Source organism: Haemorhous mexicanus, chromosome 14 (assembly GCF_027477595.1).
Source record: "Haemorhous mexicanus isolate bHaeMex1 chromosome 14, bHaeMex1.pri, whole genome shotgun sequence".
NCBI classification, from domain to species: Eukaryota; Metazoa; Chordata; class Aves; order Passeriformes; family Fringillidae; genus Haemorhous; species Haemorhous mexicanus.
The window spans coordinates 8,208,597-8,227,668 of NC_082354.1; the positions used below are offsets into that span (position 1 = coordinate 8,208,597).

The following is a 19,072-nucleotide window of genomic DNA, read 5'->3' on the forward strand; positions in this document are numbered from 1 at the left end:
TTTAAAGAGACTCTGGAAATCAAAAATAGAGTCAGAAAGGGGTCTTTGTCTGCCAGTATTAAAATCTTGTGAGTCATGTTTCCCCAAATCTTTCATAAAATTCAGTCAGAATTCAGCTCACAGCTTCAACTTCAGAAATGCTGTGAAGGTGACTACAAACAATGATATTCATTTACAATTTGAAAAACTCATTTACCCTGAAATGTGGGATATATTCTCATACATCTCTTTTCCGTTTCATTTACAAAGAGCAACAGAATTGTGTCATTGAACAATAAAGATTGAAAGCTTTCAGTTCCATTCCATTTTGAAGATGCAAATGAGACAAGTTCTGAAATCTGAAACCCAGCTTCTACTTGCTGATTTTAATCTAAGAAATGGCATGTTTACTAGAATACCTACTGAAACAGAAGATTTACTTAAAACCAGTATCTCACTATATCAGAGTTGCAAAGATTCTCAGACCTGTAACATCGCTGTTCTCTTCAGAAACAAGGAAATATGCAAATAAGTTGTTATTTATAATAGCTACTGCTTGCTATGTTTGTAAAATAATTATATTTACCAGTTAATTGACCTTGTGTGCACAATAGGGACAAAAATAAAGAAGTGATGCATGAAAATTCAGAGTAGCACTGAATTGGTTTGGAAAACTATATTAACTGTTAATTTTCAAAAATAGCAAGCAATTAATTGCTGCTGTAATGAACATTTCTGTTTTATTCTGGCAACCGTACCATGTTAACATAATACATCACAAGTCAAGGCAGACCAGTTGATTGCAGTGCTTGTGCTGCAGTAAGTACAGCTTTGGTTTAATGTTAAATTTTCATCTCAAATGTTCTTACAGGAATGCAGATGTTGTCCTATTTGTTGGTCTTGTTAATATCTCTGTCATGTGAGTGCCAGTGCGTGTAGTAACACCTAATAAATTATGTAAAGTGTTGCAGTGTACTGCACTTGTATGACCATTTCAATATACTGTAATTGTTTTCCACACTTCCCCCACAGGTTAGTCTGGCTTCCAGCAGAGGCAGAAGTGAATAACAAGCCAATCAACGTGCAAAATATTGAACAGAGCAGCTCAGCACACAGTCATCAGCCAAACGTGAGATTAGCATGTGGCTGCAGACAGGATGGTGAGTCTGTGCTCAGCTTCCTGAGCCTTGCACATCTTTCCCTGTATTTTCTGAATCACATTTCTGATGTTTGCTGGTCAAAATGAGCTCTTCCTCATGTCAGCACTACTGATTAGTACAGTGACAGAAGTAGGGCCAGGTTCTGTTTGTTGCCAAGTACCAGTGAGGGTATTCAATTTGCCTGTTTGGAGCTTTGGAACTTATCCTGAGGGAATAAGTGTGAGCCCCCAGTCTTGATCTGGGATGGGAAAAGCAGGAAATATGGGGATATGGCTTGGTGATGCTGACTGGCCCTTGCAGTGTTCAGCACATAGGACCCTACTGTGACATGTAAAGGCACTCAGTCTGGCTTTGCCTGAGGAACTTTGAACCCATTACAGTGTGTGATTCTGCCATGCCCAGGTGGTACATTCCCTTTTACTTCAGTAGATTTGACTTGAGGACCCCATTGTCCAAAGACATTTCGTTTGTGGCTCAAGGAGTTCTCTGTTGAACAAACCCAGGTCTGTTATTTACAGTGGAGCTTGGAGGTCCTGCTTTTGGAAGGTGTTCTGGCCTGTGCCTTTCAAGCCCACTGAGTGGGAGCCTGCTTGTATAAGGGAGCTCTTCTGTCTAGTGGGAAGAGCTGGCACTGGCAAGTGAGCTGGGGCCACTAGGCTCCCTCTGGCTGGGCCACACTTCAGAGATTTTAGAGGGTGGCAAATTTCAGCCTTTGGGGTGTTTGACCAGTGATTTGAAAATGAAAACCTCTGAACTGCGTCACAAATCCTCTGAGGCATCCAGCACTTTTTTTTTTTTTAATTCAACTTTTCAGTGTTTTTAACTCAATTTTGTAGCATTTTTGAAATTCACATTAGCTGCCTTAAGACTAGATGGATGACTGCCCATAATTTGGCTCAGCTCTCAGTAGTCAGGTATCTACAAGTTGGGAAGCATGGATTTTTGCCTGTGTAGGTTGGTTTCGTTCTATGAAACAAGTAGAATGTTTTTGCTGTATCTTTTCCAGAAATGAATATTTTACAATCCTCCTCTAGTGCCAGAACACCCTTATGAAAGCAGCTAACCTGTGCTAATGATTGTTTAAGAATAAAATGGAAAAAAAACGAGCACAGGAACTTATCTTCTCTGAATTTATGGCATTGCAGTCCTTCCCATGGCAACACAGATAGTCAGATGGTTCAGTAGCAAAGTACAAGCAGGAAGAAAAGGCAAACAATGACAGAGGAAAAAGAAAGGGAAAGAAAGCAATGTGATTTTCTATCTATTAGACTAGCTTTCTATTAGACTAGCTTGTCTAAAACATATACAGAAAGCCCTTTAATATCCCATTATACTGTATACTGAAGCATTCAGGTCTAATACTATTACTGATAAAGAAACCAAAAGCATATTTACAGAGACTGAATGTCTATAAAGAGCAGATCAAGCAAGTCTCTTGAGAGAAGAAAGTTCCATATCAGATTATTGTGTGAAAAAAATAGCTTGCTCATCTCAATTACAGCACCAATTTGGTTTATTTAAAAAGGAAGCTATTCTGGCTTTATATCATAAAATCACTTTTTTAAAGCCTGTAAACATCCAATAAATTAAATTTTTAGATAATATCCATTTTGCAAAAAGCTATTTATGAAAAGCTTCAAATAATAATTAGAGAGGATTTAATAACCTAATCACTGACTAATGCTAGCACACAGTAAGTACACTGAATTAGATCCTTTTGTGGAGTTACTGTTTTACCTCATCTCATTTGGCAGCTTATTATACAATGTAAGTTGCTCAAGCCTATAATCCCTAGACCAGTGAAGGTATGTAGCAGAAAAATTCTGATTGTAGTCCCTTGAGTTAGTAAGTAAAAAACCTTTGAAAATGTTTGTCAAGATAACAGTCTAGCTGAACCTAATACAAAAGTAAAATACAATGTTATTCTGTAAATTTATGAATGTTAATATCTGAAACATAAAAGAAAGTAATGCTGCTTAGCATAAACATAGGTTAAATATTGTCAGTATAGGATGGAATATTAAAGCTTTTCCTTTAAAACTATGTGCATATTTTGGCTTATGTGAACCATAGTGCCCTGCTAAATGTTGTAGGTATTCTACTAAAGTTAATATGAGTCTTCTTGTTTATTTTAATGCACTTTGAGCCAGACTCTGGAATTAATTTCATTCCTGGTCATCCAATTTACCTCTGAATAAAAATGCGTGAATTGGCACCCTGAGCCTGGTAAGAGAGAGAGAGGGGTGATGGCCCAAAATCAGAAGCATAACACTTTACAACTTGAATCTTTTCTTGTGAGATTTAATTTAATTTTTAAGAACTTCAGGGCAGGTTAATGAAGGTCTACTGGCATAATAGACACATGATATTTAAAATGGGTCAGACCAAAACCCTGGACAGGCCGTTATAATACTTTGGGAGTTTAAAATCCTGATCCAAACTTCTTGTGTTAGCAATGCTTGGCCGTGGTTGCTCTTAGCACTGATGCTCTTGTGGTCACTCCTCGGTGTTCTGTCACAGCTGTCTGCTGGTCAGAAGCACCAGACACACCACACTGAAACACAGCACACCAGGGCAGCAGCATGCCCTGGACACAGTCAAGGTACATTTTGCTGTGTATACTGAAATGTAGGAGGGCACTGAAGTTAAGAGAAGGCAGGAGAGGAAAAATACAAATACAATCAAGCAGACTGTATATATATATGCAGATTAGGGAGCAGATTCCTTGTGTTGAACTGTCCTCAAGGAAGAAAAAGAAAGATTAAATTAAACTGTCAGATCAACAGTGACCACTTCCATAGGTACTCTTCTGGTTGAAGAGTTTCCACTGAAGCTAACTATAGTGATACAGTCACAAAAAACAACTCTAAGTGGTGTGTGCCCTTCAAATTCCACCTGAAAGGCAGTCAGGTACCCATAATGAGAAAGTGAAAAATGAGAGAGGATTTTTAGGTTTTAAACAAAAGAATTTAAAAATATGTGTGTATATATATGCCTGATAAAAAGTTAGCCCTTAAAACCCTATGTAATTGCATGCATTATATTTGTGGAAGTGTCTTATTGCCACTGCATTGCTATTGAAATGCAAAGCAAGTGCAAGCATGTCATGTTTATTAAACCACTAAAAAAAAAAATTTCTGACAGTGTTATGACTTCAGTTTTCAAAGCATATAAATGGGCAGGGCAAAAAATGGGGAGGAATCAGAAACCAAATTCTCAGTTTACTCTTTCATGCCTCATTATTGGAACATGCAGGGTGGAATATGTTGTCCTTTGAGATGTCTGCAATAATAATCTTAAGATTTTAGAATAAATGATCTCAAAGTACGTTGCAAATTTAACAGTTTGCTGTCAACTTAAGCACAAGATGATTGCAGCTATAGCTGAGATTTCCTAGGCAAAAGGCTTACAGCAAGGGAAGAACATCTTTTTTTCCCCTAAGAAAAGGCAAAGGAATCATAGGTGTGCAGGGTGTAATTATGCAGGCTGAAATGAGGCCAGTTCACTACAGCTAATTCCTTATTCTTTACAAAAAGTGCTGCAGATGATTAGATTGTCAGTATCAAGTATCATCTGCAAGGTGGCAGCTCCAGTAGCTTATCCAACAGCATCCAGTTTTCAGGGCATGGGATAAATCTAGGCAGGGCAACATGGAGCATTTGCCCTCATTTTTTTGTGACCCCCACATTCCACATCAGTGGAGCTGGAGATCCAGTGCCTTCTCATTCATGTTTTCAGCTTAAAGTTTCTGTTTATTGAATCAGCCCTTCCATTATCATCATTTATGTTCTATTCATACAGCATTTCTATCTATTGTAGTACCTCTTCCCAGGATTTAAATAACTCTGGCACTGAATAGCTTGTGCAATCTGAACAAATAGTCTTAAACTATCAGAATAGCTTTATCTAAAACATACTTACAAACAGATTAAAGGAAGAACATTGTTTGTGTTCTTTTTGTGTTTTGTAAGAGTTATGCAGGAATAGAGATGCTTAGCATTGAGTACATTCTGGCAACTGACAGATGCAGCCCCAGCAGATGAAGAAAGTTGCTATGACTTCAAAATGAACTCTCTCTGCATGTTCTGGAAATGTTCTCCACTGTCCAGTTAATTACATAGCTTTGTATTTTTTATTATATGTAAGATGTTGCTGAAGACCTGATAACCTTGGGCTTATTTTAACTTCTAGCTCTTCTGGGTAACATCCTTTACTCTACTTCAGCTGTTTCTTTCACAATCTTCAGCCAGTCAGATGTTGCCAATCCAGCATCATATCCAGATTTTTAACTTGAAAAACTGCATTGCTACCATTTCTTTGCATCAGAACTGTTGGTTGTTGTGCAACATCCCAAATTGTTCTGAGATCATGAGATAAAAATAGACCATTGGGAATCCAGCAGAGATTAAGCCAGTAACCATACATAATTCTTGTACTCTAAAGATTCCATTGCAGATGCAGTTTTTGAGAGAATGTACAAGAAAAATGATGTTTTTAAACTAAAGCTAGGCTCAAAATTGGAAGCTCCTCTTCAAGAAGCATAGGTCTGCTGTGTTGGGAGAGTTGTTCTAGAAAAGAGTGGACATGGGGAGAGTATGAGTGATGTCCAGGAGGACCTCCTTCAAGTCCCTGCTTTTCCTCAACAGCTCTAGGAGAGCTGAGAAGGGGATCTGGTCAATGCAAGCAGTGGTAGAAGGCACTTCAACTTGTTTTCTCAGATCCCAGTGGAGTAGAAGGTGCAATATATCTCTCCCTCTCCTTGTGTTTGGCTAAAAACGTCATCCAGAATTTTGCTGGAAAAGTAAAATGGGAAGCACTGGCATCTATAGTCTTTGATATAATGTGTAATGACCCAAGTTGCCTGAGCTATGGCAAGCCCTTGCTTACAGTAGATGTGAATAAAGGGAATGAAGAACAGCTGCTATTTAGGCATGTTTTACAATTACATTAGTTTTTTTTTCATTTCAGTTTCAAAGTGCACATTGAATTGTGATGAATATATATATTCAAGACAGGAATATTTCATTCATACCTTTTGTATTTTAGGTAGAAATTTGAAATGGATTATCAGAAATTACTTTTCCAAACCCATTGGTTTGTAGGCTTCTGACAATGCAATTCTCAATCCATTTGAACCCCCTCTTTCCTTGCACTTTGTTTTGCTGTGTGCTTCCCTGCATTCTGAAATGTTTCCTTTAAGAAATTATACACTTTTACCTTGATGTTCTTCCTGAAGATGGTTCATAGCATGTAGGAAGTCCAAGTCTGTGTGGAAAGGAGAGCCCATTTAACAATTTATGTGTAGGACAGAAGCATTTTTATTGTTTAATCTTTCCTTGGAAAGGTGGTAGGGCCGGCCAAACACTGATATGGCACTAGTACTACATGTAAGAGTATACATCAGGACAAACCTGGTTTATGGGATCTAACACTTGTGTTTACCTGTTATTCAAAAGCACAAGAATTCCTTCTTGCATCTCCTATTATGAAGTTGTACCATAATGAGTTGATGCAAGCTGTGCACACCTCCCCTCTCTGGGTAGATCTGGTTGGAGAACAAAGGTTTCCAATTCCCAGGAGTGTTCAGAATGGAGCCTTGCTAACACTGTTTGCTTCTTGCTGTAGAGTTCTCGTGTCTGTGCTTTGGTGGTGTGTGATAATTGAAGGAGGGATGTAGGAACACTCCTTCCTTGGCTCTCTGGAAGCAGGCTGGCAGTATTCAATCCTTATTACATTAAGATGACTCAAGGCTGAGAATACTGATGCCACCCTTCCCCCAGCACTCTGCAGACACACACAGACACATGCACACAGAGTATTATCTCTGTTTGCCTTACTAATGTCATTGTGCAGTATTCCATTTTCCTCTCTCTGCTTGTCCCCAGGGTCTGTAACAAACCCCTGCTGGACCTTTTATCCACCCACTAAGTCCAGATTAATTTATTATACTCCATCTAGTTTTTGAACTGTTCCTTCTAAATGTGTGATGGGGCTTAGGGCTGTGCAAAGGGGATTCAAGGATAAGGGGAGAAAACATCCTCAGGCTGTAGCTTACAGTGAAAGGTTGTGTTACAGTATGAGCACCTCTACTATAATTATGCATAGCCATGGAAGATGATGCAGGAGGAATGACTGATTAGAGCTCATATTTAGCTAAATTAACATCTCAAGTCTATTTTTTGGGTGTAAATCTGAGTTCATCATAATCTAAAAGCAAATATTTGCCTTTAATATCTCTTATTTATGCACAGAATACAGTGTACTCTTCATTTCCTTCTTAATTATTATTATTTTTTTAAACAGCTTCCAGGCAGAAAGTCAAAGCCTGCTGTGTTTTATATTATACTCTGCAACTCATTTTCCTGGGTTTTTTTTAATAAAACATCTAATTAATCCATGTAATCTGAATACTGTCTGTTTAAATTCAACATGCTAGTGAAAGAACTGAAGGAAAATGCAGCTAATTTGTTATACCTATGAAAGTAATAGCTAGGTAAAAATATATAGAGATAAAAAGTTGAATGCTTTGTGTCCAGTGTGTGAATAGTGACTGAAAATAAATAATAAGGGTAACTGAGTAGAAAATGTCTGAAAAAAAGGTCTTCAGTGGAGTGAAAATTATGCTCCTCATTGTTGCCATCTCATTTTTGCTCATTGCATAACATGAGCTGGGGCTGATGATCTTGCATTGGTACCAATAAAATTGCTATTTCTTTTCCATTTGTGGGAAGTCTCAATATGAGGTTTTTACAGGATTCTGATAAAAAGAAAGCTTCAAAGACTGTTGCAACCCAACCCTCTTTATCTTGGGTTGAACACGATGAATAACTAGTTGTGTTAAAAGATTCTTTTTTTTATCTCTGTCTTACTCAGCATTTTCCTCTGGGGAAAATACAAACAAGAGGAGCTGGGGCCAATCATGTATTTAGAAATTGTGTAACTTCAGGTGGCAAAGTCTGTAATAAAAGAAGGGGATTAGAAAAGTGTGCCTTTGGATGAATTATCACCCGCACAATTTTTAATGGAATGTTTGTCAGGCTTTTGCATGAAATATCAGCAGCTCTTTAACATCTTTAAAATTATTACCTAGACAATTTCCAGTAATGATGACGTTTAAAATCAATGTAGGAAATATTACTATAGTAAAAGTAAAAAGATACCTCCAAATGGTAATGTACAAACTCTCACAAGGGAAAGCTTACTTGCATATGAAACCTTCCCAGCAGAAACATATAAATCATACATAAGTCAGAGTATGAATGAGAAAAAGAAAAATAACTATCAAGATAAAGTTTAGAATTACTTAAAGTGTTCATGGTTTGGCACAGACAAATGCAAAGAGAGCATGTTTGTTAAGCACGGTCAGCAGAAACTCAGCATCTCACGTTATCTGAGTGGAAGCCTGGAAGTCCTGGGGTTTTTTAAAATGTATTAGATCAATTTCTTTGCCCTCTTTTGCACCTGCACCAAAATCAGTCATGACACATCACTGCTTATGGAGAGTCAGGACCATTTTTTTCCTCAGGAAATCTCACCTTTGAGGCAGAGTGACTTTTGCATGGTCTTGTTTTTAACTATTTTTGCAATTGAGCCTACCAAAACAAAAAAGGATGTGTGGCTTCCCCTCTGGCATGGGGTTGGTCATTCACATTTAGATCCCAGCATGAAATCTCAGCCCTGTTGTACCAGTGGCAAAATTCCAAATGACTTAAACAGGAGCAGCAGCCTTCTGAGCCCGTTTCGTTAACTTCAAGAAACCGTTTGTTCTTGGCGGTGACTTTTTGCACTGCAAAAACAAATGGGCACATTTTAAACGACCTAGAAATCTCAATGCTAGCAAATCAGTCAGATTTTTTCCAGAGCTAGTTTGAAACCATACTACGGCTGTGTTCCTGGACCCAGGATCACTTTGTCTTCATGTTGTACTGAACAGCAAGAGGAAGATTGTCTCCATCCTTCTTACAGAGTTTCATAAATTATATGCTGACTGAGATAGAGCAGGTGGCAAAACAAGGACATGAGTGACATGGGAAAATCAAATAAAAATAAAATAAATGACATTTAGCAGGGAAGCTGGGGCTACATTTTCTCAATAAAACCACTCTGATTGAGAAGCTTCTAGAGCCATGCTAAGTTCTGCTGTGTAAGTACAAGTGGGACCTTGAACATGGCTGGCTCATGGGCAGTAACACAAATGGGACTGGAGACTGCATCCATTTTCCAGGAAATACATATGTATTTGTACTGTAACACTTTTTTATTAAGGCTCAACTCAAAAAACATCTGCAAGATCATAAAAGCAGCTAATAGTCAGGACTGCAGCTGCCCAGATTAGATTCTGTTACAGTTGAACCCAAAATGACTAATGTAATATTACACTTCAAAGGAAAGCTTTCTATAAGATAACAATGCAAATAAAGCTTTACCATGTAGTTTAATTTTTAAATTGCCGCCAAATCATGCAGAATTGTCATAGAAGTAGCTACAAAATCTTTCCTGTAGGTGCTTCCATATTTCAATGTCACCATATCTCACCATTGGCTACAAGTTGCCTTCAACTCTGATATGTTCCATGGCATGGGAGTTGGAGGATCTCAGTCACCTGACAAGGTGGCTCCACGTGGGGCCTCGAGAAGAGATTGCAGAGGACACCAGAATTGTCGTTCAAAAGGTCCCTGTTTAATTTACACAAGGACAGTGGAGTGAATACTAGGCTATTTACAAATTCAGCTGTGCCCTATTTCAGTATGAGACAAAGTCACATTGCATAAAGGTAAAGCTGTGTGCCTGATTCAAGGCATATCTGACAGTTTCCACTTCTCTGTTCTCAGCTTGCTTTTTTGTAAAGCAAATGTTTTACAGGGGTTTGGGTTGTGTGCTCTGCCAGCACGCTGCTTGGCCAAGCACAGCAAAGCTGGTAATTCCCCTACAGTGAGGGCATATCCTCTTTTTATATGGTGAGCAGGGTGGCAGTTTCCTGGTCTTTAAAGCCCTGCAAGAACAGCTGGCCAAGGCTGTAAAATGGCAGAGGTGCTGGGCATCAGTTATGGTCTATTCCCAGCTGCCTGCCTGGAAGGGTGAGAGGGTTAGGGACTGGGAGCTTTTGCAGAAGAGAAGGCAGAGAAAGGCTCTACAACCAGGGATTTCTGAGTAGTTCTGCCTAACTTGCAGAAGATAAGTAGCCTTGGCAATTGTGTTCCATTCTTGGGCTGAAAATAACAGCTTATTCTAGAGGCTTTTTACAGGAGAATGCTGGTAGCTGTCTCTGCATGGTCACCTTAGGCATAGCTGTTACCCTGTCTTTGGGTAATTTTGTTATTCTTCTTATGCAAAGGCAAAGATTCAGCTGCTTTCATAAATGTTTGCTGGCAGAGGTTTTTGGAGCTTTTCCACTCCAAAAATGGAGAAAGCCCTTTCAGTGGGGCACCATAGCTATTGACACTGCAGACAGTGCTGCAGGTGTGTCCTGTGTGGTGATTTGTTTCCCCCTTGACTTGAAAAGAAAAGAAGTAAGGGGAATCCTAAAACACACTGAACTTAGTAGATTTCAGGTGGAAAGGCAGTGTGAGAGCTTTTATATAACAAGACTTGAAAGGGTAGTTTTGGTTAAAAAAATGTAGCTTGTCTTCCTTTGCTTACAACTTATATTTACCTTGACTTAGTAGATTTGGGTCTCTGTCTATTACTAGCAGTTTTGGTGGCAGTAGATGTCCTTTGGTGCCAAGCACTAGTAACAGAAAATCAAATTCCTGAAAAAGTAGTAAAGATAAACTGTGAGGCACTGGTTTTAGTTAATCAAAACAGGGTTATTTTATCTTTCCTGTTGTACTCCCTGGCATGGCTCAGTCTCCCTTTGGGTTGGGTATGTAGATCAGTAGAGGAAAAACTTCGGAAGAGTTCTCTAATAAAAGTCATGAGATAAGGAGGATGCTGTTGCAAGTGAGGACTGTTGTTATTTTTTCTGCCAATTGTTGTAGATTAATTCATGTAGCAACACTTTCAATTTTGGAATTCAAATTCAAATAATACTGTTTTTCCAGTTATTGTGCTCTTGTTAATGACTACGGCTTTGTCTGAGCCTAAGAATTTATTTATGACTTTGACCTGCTTTGAGCCCCAGTTTACTTGGAGTCAGACTGATGATTGCATGCAGACTATTCCTTTTTAATTTAGCTAACAATCTGAATTCCCAAAGTAGATTATGTTTGAAGTCTTCAACAAATATTTACTAAGAGTTTGCCATTTGTGTGGGTAGAAAGGCCCTAGGAAAAAAACACTGAGGTGAGCATAAGAGCTGCAGAGCACAATAATGAATGAAGACAAAGCAACATTATTTTAGTGGACAAATCTGTGCATCTGTTTGAAAGGAAAAGGCTGAAGAGGGTCACCAGTCCTACTGGCAGTCCTCACACAGTAACTGTTCTCCTACAAAAAAGTTCCTGAAACTGGTCACACAGAACAGAACTTTTCAGTGTTTACATCCAGGACCAACTGGACAGATGAGTTCAGGGAGGATTGCTGTTTGTTGATGTGGTGTGAGGCATAAACACAGCTCCAAAAGCTATTCCTGACCAAACAGGAAACAGCCAAAGCCAGGCCAGCTCTGTGCTTGGTGGTTCTGCAATGCGTCACCTTTACTGAGCATAAAAGTGAGTCAGATATTGAATGTCATTTTTGAAATTACTTATGTTTCTGTTAGAACAGAAATGCAAGTTTGTAGAAAATGTAGAAGCTTATCCATGTGCACACACATTATCTTTTAACATGTTTGATCTCTATTTTCAGAAGCCTACCTCAAGTGTACCTAATGCAGAGTCTTGCAAATAATCCTGTAAGGCACAGTTGTTTACTAATAATAGATATTCTGGGCAAAGCTGTTTGAAGTGCTGCTTTACAGTCATCTGCTGAATTGAAAAATCCTTTGCAAACAACGTTTTTACATTTCAAGGTAACAGTTAAATTACCTAGACTTGGTATCCCACACTCAGAATTCCTCTTTACACTGGCACAGGGAATACTTATTTTAAGCGCATCCAGTAAAATACATATTTTAAATTATATTTTACAGTTCAGTGGTTTCTCTAACCTGAGGATCCCAAAGTGCTTCTCAGATGGAGGTGAAGTTGGCTTAAGAAGAGTCCTGTGAGCACAATTATTCCCACTTTGCATACAGAGAAAATGAGCAATGAAAACGGATGGTTTGTTGAAGGTTGCACACAGGTGCTGGCAGTAAGAATAGAATCTGCACTTCTTGCCTCCCACTCCTGTGCTTTAACTATAAAGCTGCTATTAGGCTTTCCACATCATCCTGTGATTGAGTAACTTTCATTGTATCAGTGGAGATTCAGGAATTCTGAGCTAATTAATGCTCTGGCACTTTTCAAACCCTCAGCTGCTCTTTACCTCTGATGGTTCTATAGGGTTCGATGACTTGCAGTGATGTGTCTCTGAAGAGACAACAAAGAAAGGCAAATAAAGGATGGGGATTCACTAACCTTGTCTCACAGAGGTAGGGGCTGTACTCAGAAACATTTGCCTAGGTTTTATAGGCTCCTTATTCTTTTTAAACAGAGGTGTAAAAGCTTCTAAGAGGGACCCTGTCCTGTTAAAATCTGATAATTTGAAAGTTCTTCTTTATCACTGCTGGCTGCACTGCTCTTCTACTGATTACAGTAAATCACCTGAATTCTCTTTTAAAACTCTGCTTTTTCTGTGAGATCAAATTAAAACCCATGATTCCTATATATGCCACAAGGAATCAAGTATTGCAAATACTCTGCCAGCTGTTCTTCTAAATAATTAGGGAGGGACATAAGCTGATACTGATCTGGATCAACACATCCCAGAAGTTTGGGTTAAAATTTTTTGGTTCAAATTTGATGACCCACTGTGTATAGAGTTAACTCTTACAGCTTTTCTGGTAGTAAGAAGATTAATTGTGAAGACAATAAAGAGACTAAGCCATTAAGAGTGATGAATTTTGGAGCAAGTAATTTTTTCAGTCCAATTAACAGCACATGACCTGTCAGTAATGGTTGAGCATCAAGAACCAGTAAGTTGCAAACAACCAGGAGGACTTAAAAACATTCATCATAAAATTGTAATGTCATCTCAATTCTCACCATTACTCTTGATCTCTCTTCACTTGGCAAAGGTTTATGTTTTGTTTATGTTTTACTTTGGTGTTTTAATATGTTCCAAAAACCCCAAAGTGGGTCACAAATATGTATATACCCAAAATATGTAACTTACCATGTTAGAAACAAAATATACAAAACACAAGTTCTTTCTAAAACTATTTTTCTTTTGTGTCAAGCAAATCATACAAATACGATGTTTTTCAAGCCAGACCTCTAAATATGACTTTAAAACTATCAATACAAGTACATCACTGCAGTAACTGAATGCTTTGAATGATTTAAAAAAAAAAGTCAAAAAAAAAATCTATGAGCAAAACAGTGTGAGGAACTCAGGGATGAAATAACTTTGCAGTGTTAATAGGGTTTAATGTATGAAGCATTAAGCACTGCTGTAGCACTCATAAAGGAACACGGCTAATGCTTAAACTTGTTTGACATCAGAGCCTTTTTACTACTTATATTCCAACATATTTACAAATTGAGAAGAGGCTTGTTGAATCTTGTTCCACTATAGACTTCTGAAGTATTCAGGCTGGCAGTTTTCAATTACTTCATCTTGGCTGGGATTCAAAGCAGGCCGGCACATGGGGAGGGAGGCAGGCATATTCAGCTGGACCAGCTGAAACACAAGGGGATAGCACATAGGCTTAAAGGGGAAGAGCCCAAAGTCTGGGCTCTTCTTGACATACATCATTAACTATTAATAGAGATTCATTATTTTGTGGATTTGTCACAATTGGCTCTTAGGACAGGGTGTCTACATGCTTTACTAATTATCCCTAACCTGCTTGGAGGCACGTTTGTGAATGCCAGTCATTTACTGCCAATTTACATACTTGGGGGAGGGGACTGGGGAGAGAGAGTCATGATATAAAAACAGGTTAGAGTTAGTGCATTAATGTTTCCCTCCAGCTCACCCTGTGCCATGGCTTGACACGTCCATCTGTCCTAAATAAACCTAACCACTTGCATCCTTCACAAGTGACAGGAAAGCTGAACAATTTCATCAAGATTAATTCCTGGGAATAATGTCAGTCATTTTAGGGTGTTTTTAAAGAATGAAATTATATATTTATGATACAGTCCTGATTGACTATTTTATATGAAATGTCAGTGTTTTCTCTTTGCATAACACCCCTTGCAGTGTGTCAGGAAGAATATTCCTCAGGGAATCCGTACAGGAACACAGACCTCCTGTTGGAATGCACATTCATTTATTGTATCCCTTGCCTTGAGGTTTGAAGTAACTTGTTTTCACCCAGCGAGAGGGTGGGCAAAGCTCAGAGTATGGGTGTTGGGGTAGTGGCATTAGCCACCCATGGCTAATGTGAGGTGTCTTGCCTGACTGTGCTGTGCCATCATCGCTGCACTCGCCGTGCTTTGTCATCGTTAGGTGGGCGGCTGCTGTGGCAAGATGCTTCTGTTCAATGAATCAATTGGAAATGAATGCTAGGCTTCTGCAGGGGAAAATTTCTTTCCTCCTTCTGTGACTTCCCACCCCCAAACTTTCTCTTCCTAGTCTCCTCTGACATGCTGCAGCAGATTTATGAAAATCAAATACTTTAATTGTAAAACTGCCATTTAATTGACAACACACAGGATTTATTCAGTGCTCAGCTCCTAGAGATCACTTTATTTAGCATTCCTCTTTTTTTGTTCTCTTTTTCTATCTTACCAAGCAAATTTAATATTGAAACACATGCCACAATGTTTATGATCAGCATCATAGTGAGCTTTAAAGACATTGTTTGAAAACTTCACACTTTTTCAATATTTCTTTTATCCAGGGCAGGGTTCTTTGGTCAGCTTAGGTCTAGTAGCCCTAACTTGGAGGGCAGTGAGTTCTTCCTGCAGCACAGAGTTCTCCTGTGGTGCCTGGTAGTACCAGTTGCCCCTTCCCAGATCCAGCAGTACAAGGAAGGGTTCTGCTGTATGCAGTCTTCAGGGGCTGGAGGCTCCTGAAGGTTTCACAGTTGACCCTTGCAGCTCCTATTAAGGATGCTGCTGCTCTAAAATATCAGCCGTTAAGCTCCTCACAAGTGCTCTTGTCAAATGTACTGCAGCCTGAAAGTGATTTTAGCATGACTGGAGAAAATGTTCTGTCTCCTCTTTGTGAGGACAGAGTGAACATCTGCACAGGATGCAGTGGGGCTGCTGCTGGTATGGGGATGTCTGCAGCCTGCCTTCAACTGATAAAGGGGATTCATTGCTTTTCCAGAGCAGTTCCTACATGGATCTAAGCTGAGTACAGTACAGAAATGCCCCCTGATGAAGGAGTAGTTGGCCTCATTTGCGGGATGCAGATGAAGCAGTGTCCCATCGTGTAGGTCTGTGTCATACATGTCATGAGAATGTTTATAGGCACATGGGTGCTGCAGAGGATCCCTGTACTGTGGGGAGACTTTGGTCTCCAGATCAAAAGTGGAATAAACACATTAAAAAAAAACAAAACAGAATAACCAGAAAACAGCAAAATGCAAAACAAACCCAAAAAATCCCTGGGCTGGAGTGAAACCTGGCAAGACAGAGTTTGTGCAGAATATGCTGCTTCTGGAGCTTCCCAAGTTACTGCAGAGCATTTCTGAGGGGTGTGATTGTTTTAGATGTTGCCTGATATTGATCAGTTTGGAAAGTCTCTCTCACCTTTGTCTCATAAACCTGTGGGAAGAGGGAGTCTCTCCCTAGCAGGAGCGCTGCAGTGGGCAGCTCTGCCCACTCTTCAGCTGCCTGGCACTGTGTGAGACCAGGTTTTCCCTGCACTCACCTCACTGAGGCTGCCTACAGATAAACGAGGGCCTGTTTCAGATGTGATTTCTGAGTATCTGCCTGGGGGCTATTTATCCCATTTATTCAGAAGTGGCTTCTTTTGAAAAAGAGGAGGAGGTGAAGAGATACAGCTTCCTAGGTAGTAGTAAAGTGCATGCTGTGTGTGCATGACAATATAGGTCTCCGAGGTTTAGTGGATCTGGAATTATGCCATTTGTCTCACACTAATTGAAGCATGTGTCTACAGTGCAAAACATAGGATAAATGTTGATCATAAAATAAAGGTACTGCATAACCTATCTTATTATTAAATAGACAGTCACTTGCAGAGCACCTTAAAATGTATGTTTTGTGAAGCTGCTCTTTTCTGTGCATATGTGTATACATATTAAGCCAATAGGGTATATTTCTGCTGATCTGATCTGAGATAACATGCAGTCTTTTACAGATTTTCAGAATCTTTCCCTCATGTCTGTAAATATACTTTGCAGTGCTTATAAAATATTGAATCCAGAGTAACAGGCATTTGACTTAAACTTATTTCTGTATGAGAAAAAGACTCCTCAAAGAGTAAGCATTGTATCTTAAGCATGATTAAACTTCATTTCTTTGTACACTGGAGTCTCTAGAAGAAGGGTTCTGTATTGTGAAGTTTCAAGAGACAGCTGCTGAAATGAGGCTGGGCTGGACCACAATTTGAAACAACCCGAATGTTACTGGAAAGAATGGGCTCATCTCTGTGCCCACCAGAGACATTCAGTGCAATATATAGGTTAGTTTATTCTGGACAACAGTGCAATTTGTTACTACATTATGTTTATTGCCATGGTGTACATGAAATCTCATTGTAAATGTTTTCAAAAAAGGGAATTATTGCTTTTTAGTTATTTGAAGTTTGGTTCTAGCAGACAAGGCAAATAGATCTGTGATACTGTCTTTGGGATCAGCATGTCATTTCTGTCAGTTTTAAAGTAAAAAAAAAATTTTCAGTATGTCATTTATCTTCATTGCTATGTCTACAGTATTGCTCAGCTGTATTGAGCTGTGCAAGTGGGTGGGGAAAAAAATTAGAAACTTAGTCATATTCTAAAGATAGCAGACCATTAAGAGAGGAAACACTTCTGCTGTGTGTCTGATCTCTGCAAGCAACTGAAGCATCCACTCATAGACTTGGGGGATAAAAAAGAAGAAATAAAAAACCCCAGCCCCCAAAGACATTTTCTCTCTGTACGCTTCAGTGCAAAGCAAGTGGTGAATGCTTTTTAGGCATGATTCACAAGGCAGATTCATGTGCAAGTGACTCCAGGTACAGCAGTGGGGGTGGATCTGGATCGTGTAAGGCCAGTGCTCAATGTGGGAAAACATCTTCCTCCCACTCTCCAGTAAACAGTGTCAAATCAAAAGGTTTACATTGCAGCTTTATTGTTAACCTGGGTCACACTAAAAGTCCATTTAATCTTATATTCTTTCTAGGATAGTAGTTAGTGTCTGATACTTAAGGAAGGGTAAGAATGAGGACAGATAGAGACAGCCCTGCAAACACCGGTTTGCATTTCTCATGAGTAGAGGTAGGATTTGAACCATTGTGCTCAGAGCAGCTACTCTGTGACTTTGTCACTCTTTGCATTTTACATCTACAACAGTCTGTGAAAGTGAGCCTCTATAATTTAGTTCTGTACTGGGTGAAAAAGTAGTTCTCTTTGTTCTTTGTTTTAAGCTTGCTACTTAACGGGTACACCAACAAATTCTTGGGATGTGTGGAAAAAAATTGTTCATAGGTGAGTTCTTTGTTTTATAGCCTACCACCTTATCCATTGATTGTTATCACTCTTCCATTCTGAAAAATCCTAATTCTCTCTGTGTAAAAGGTTATTCTATACCTTTATGCAGCATTGTTGCCATTCTTGTTACCTTTTCTGTACTTAAAAAAACCACAAACAAACAACAAAGCAAGCACAACAAAAACAACCCACATACAAAAACAAATCATAAAAACAAAAGGAACTATTTGGAAGCAAAGTTCATCAGAAAGGGCAGCTTGAAGCAGAAGTTATAACCAACTCCACAGGTGAAAGATAACAAAAGTATAAGCATGAGAAAAGGTGCTGTAAGGTGCTTGCTTTCAAATCCTAATGATTGGTCAGAAACACGAGAGATACTGTAGTGTTTTCTCTTGGCTGACAGAAAATAATATGCAGAAAGACTAGGGAAGCTCAGGATGGAAGTTATTATCAACCTGCTCTATGAACTTTTCACTTGTTTTGCACTCATGCATTTATATTTATTTCAAATGAGTTGATGGCAGCAGCTGATAAATGAGCTGCTGCCAGTTGTAGTCCATTGTGTTTGTCATCAGTGCAAGTTCACTGTAGTCAGTGATGAAATTCCACCTGCTGTGTGAGAGAAAATAAAATGCACAGTTGTAGTTGTAATTAGGGTTGAAAATCAATAGTAAAAGATGTTTTAAAAATGAGAAAGATGGTAAAAGAGAAAATGAGGAGAAAACCGTGAAAAGAGAATTAACTGGGGACAGATAAAACCAGTGAATGCAGAGATATGTTGGAGGAAATGGAATATTAATCCAAGGTGGAACACCTACAACCACTTTTTGCAAGAGACTTCATTTTAGCATAAGAAAGAATGTATTTTCTAGTAAAAATCTCTTTTCCTGTGGTGGCATGTGCATGTGTATGAACAAAAAATGGAGCTGCTAATGGTGCCTTGAAGCTCCTCACATTTTTTCTGCTTCATTCCCTTGGTGGCCACCATCCTGGAAAATGAAGGACTTGGATGAAACTCACTTTAGAATTCAGGAGGGGACTTACCTGAATTAGTGAGAGAGCAGCATGTCACAGTACAGTTCACAATAAAGAATGCTGCACCTAGTTTTTTTTTTTTTTTATTTGTCTTAAAACTGTTCTCTAATAGCCTTTGAGACAAAGTATCAGGGGGTTTGGATATGACCAGATGGCTGAGCACTGAGTAGTCTTCTTCGAAGTCGCTCATAAAAAGCACCTGTACTAAAAG

The 19,072-nt window shown here is 39.0% G+C and overlaps 1 protein-coding gene across 1 annotated transcript in view; it reads left to right on the forward strand.

Annotated features, from left to right (window-relative positions):
• The window catches only part of MAMLD1 (mastermind like domain containing 1), a 246,200-nt gene that overhangs the window by 69,140 nt on the left and 157,988 nt on the right, over positions 1 to 19,072 (forward strand). The window contains exon 3 of the mRNA XM_059859613.1: positions 1,012 to 1,139. The gene's annotated coding sequence lies outside the window, so the exon portion shown is untranslated. The remainder of the gene's footprint in view (positions 1 to 1,011; positions 1,140 to 19,072) is intronic.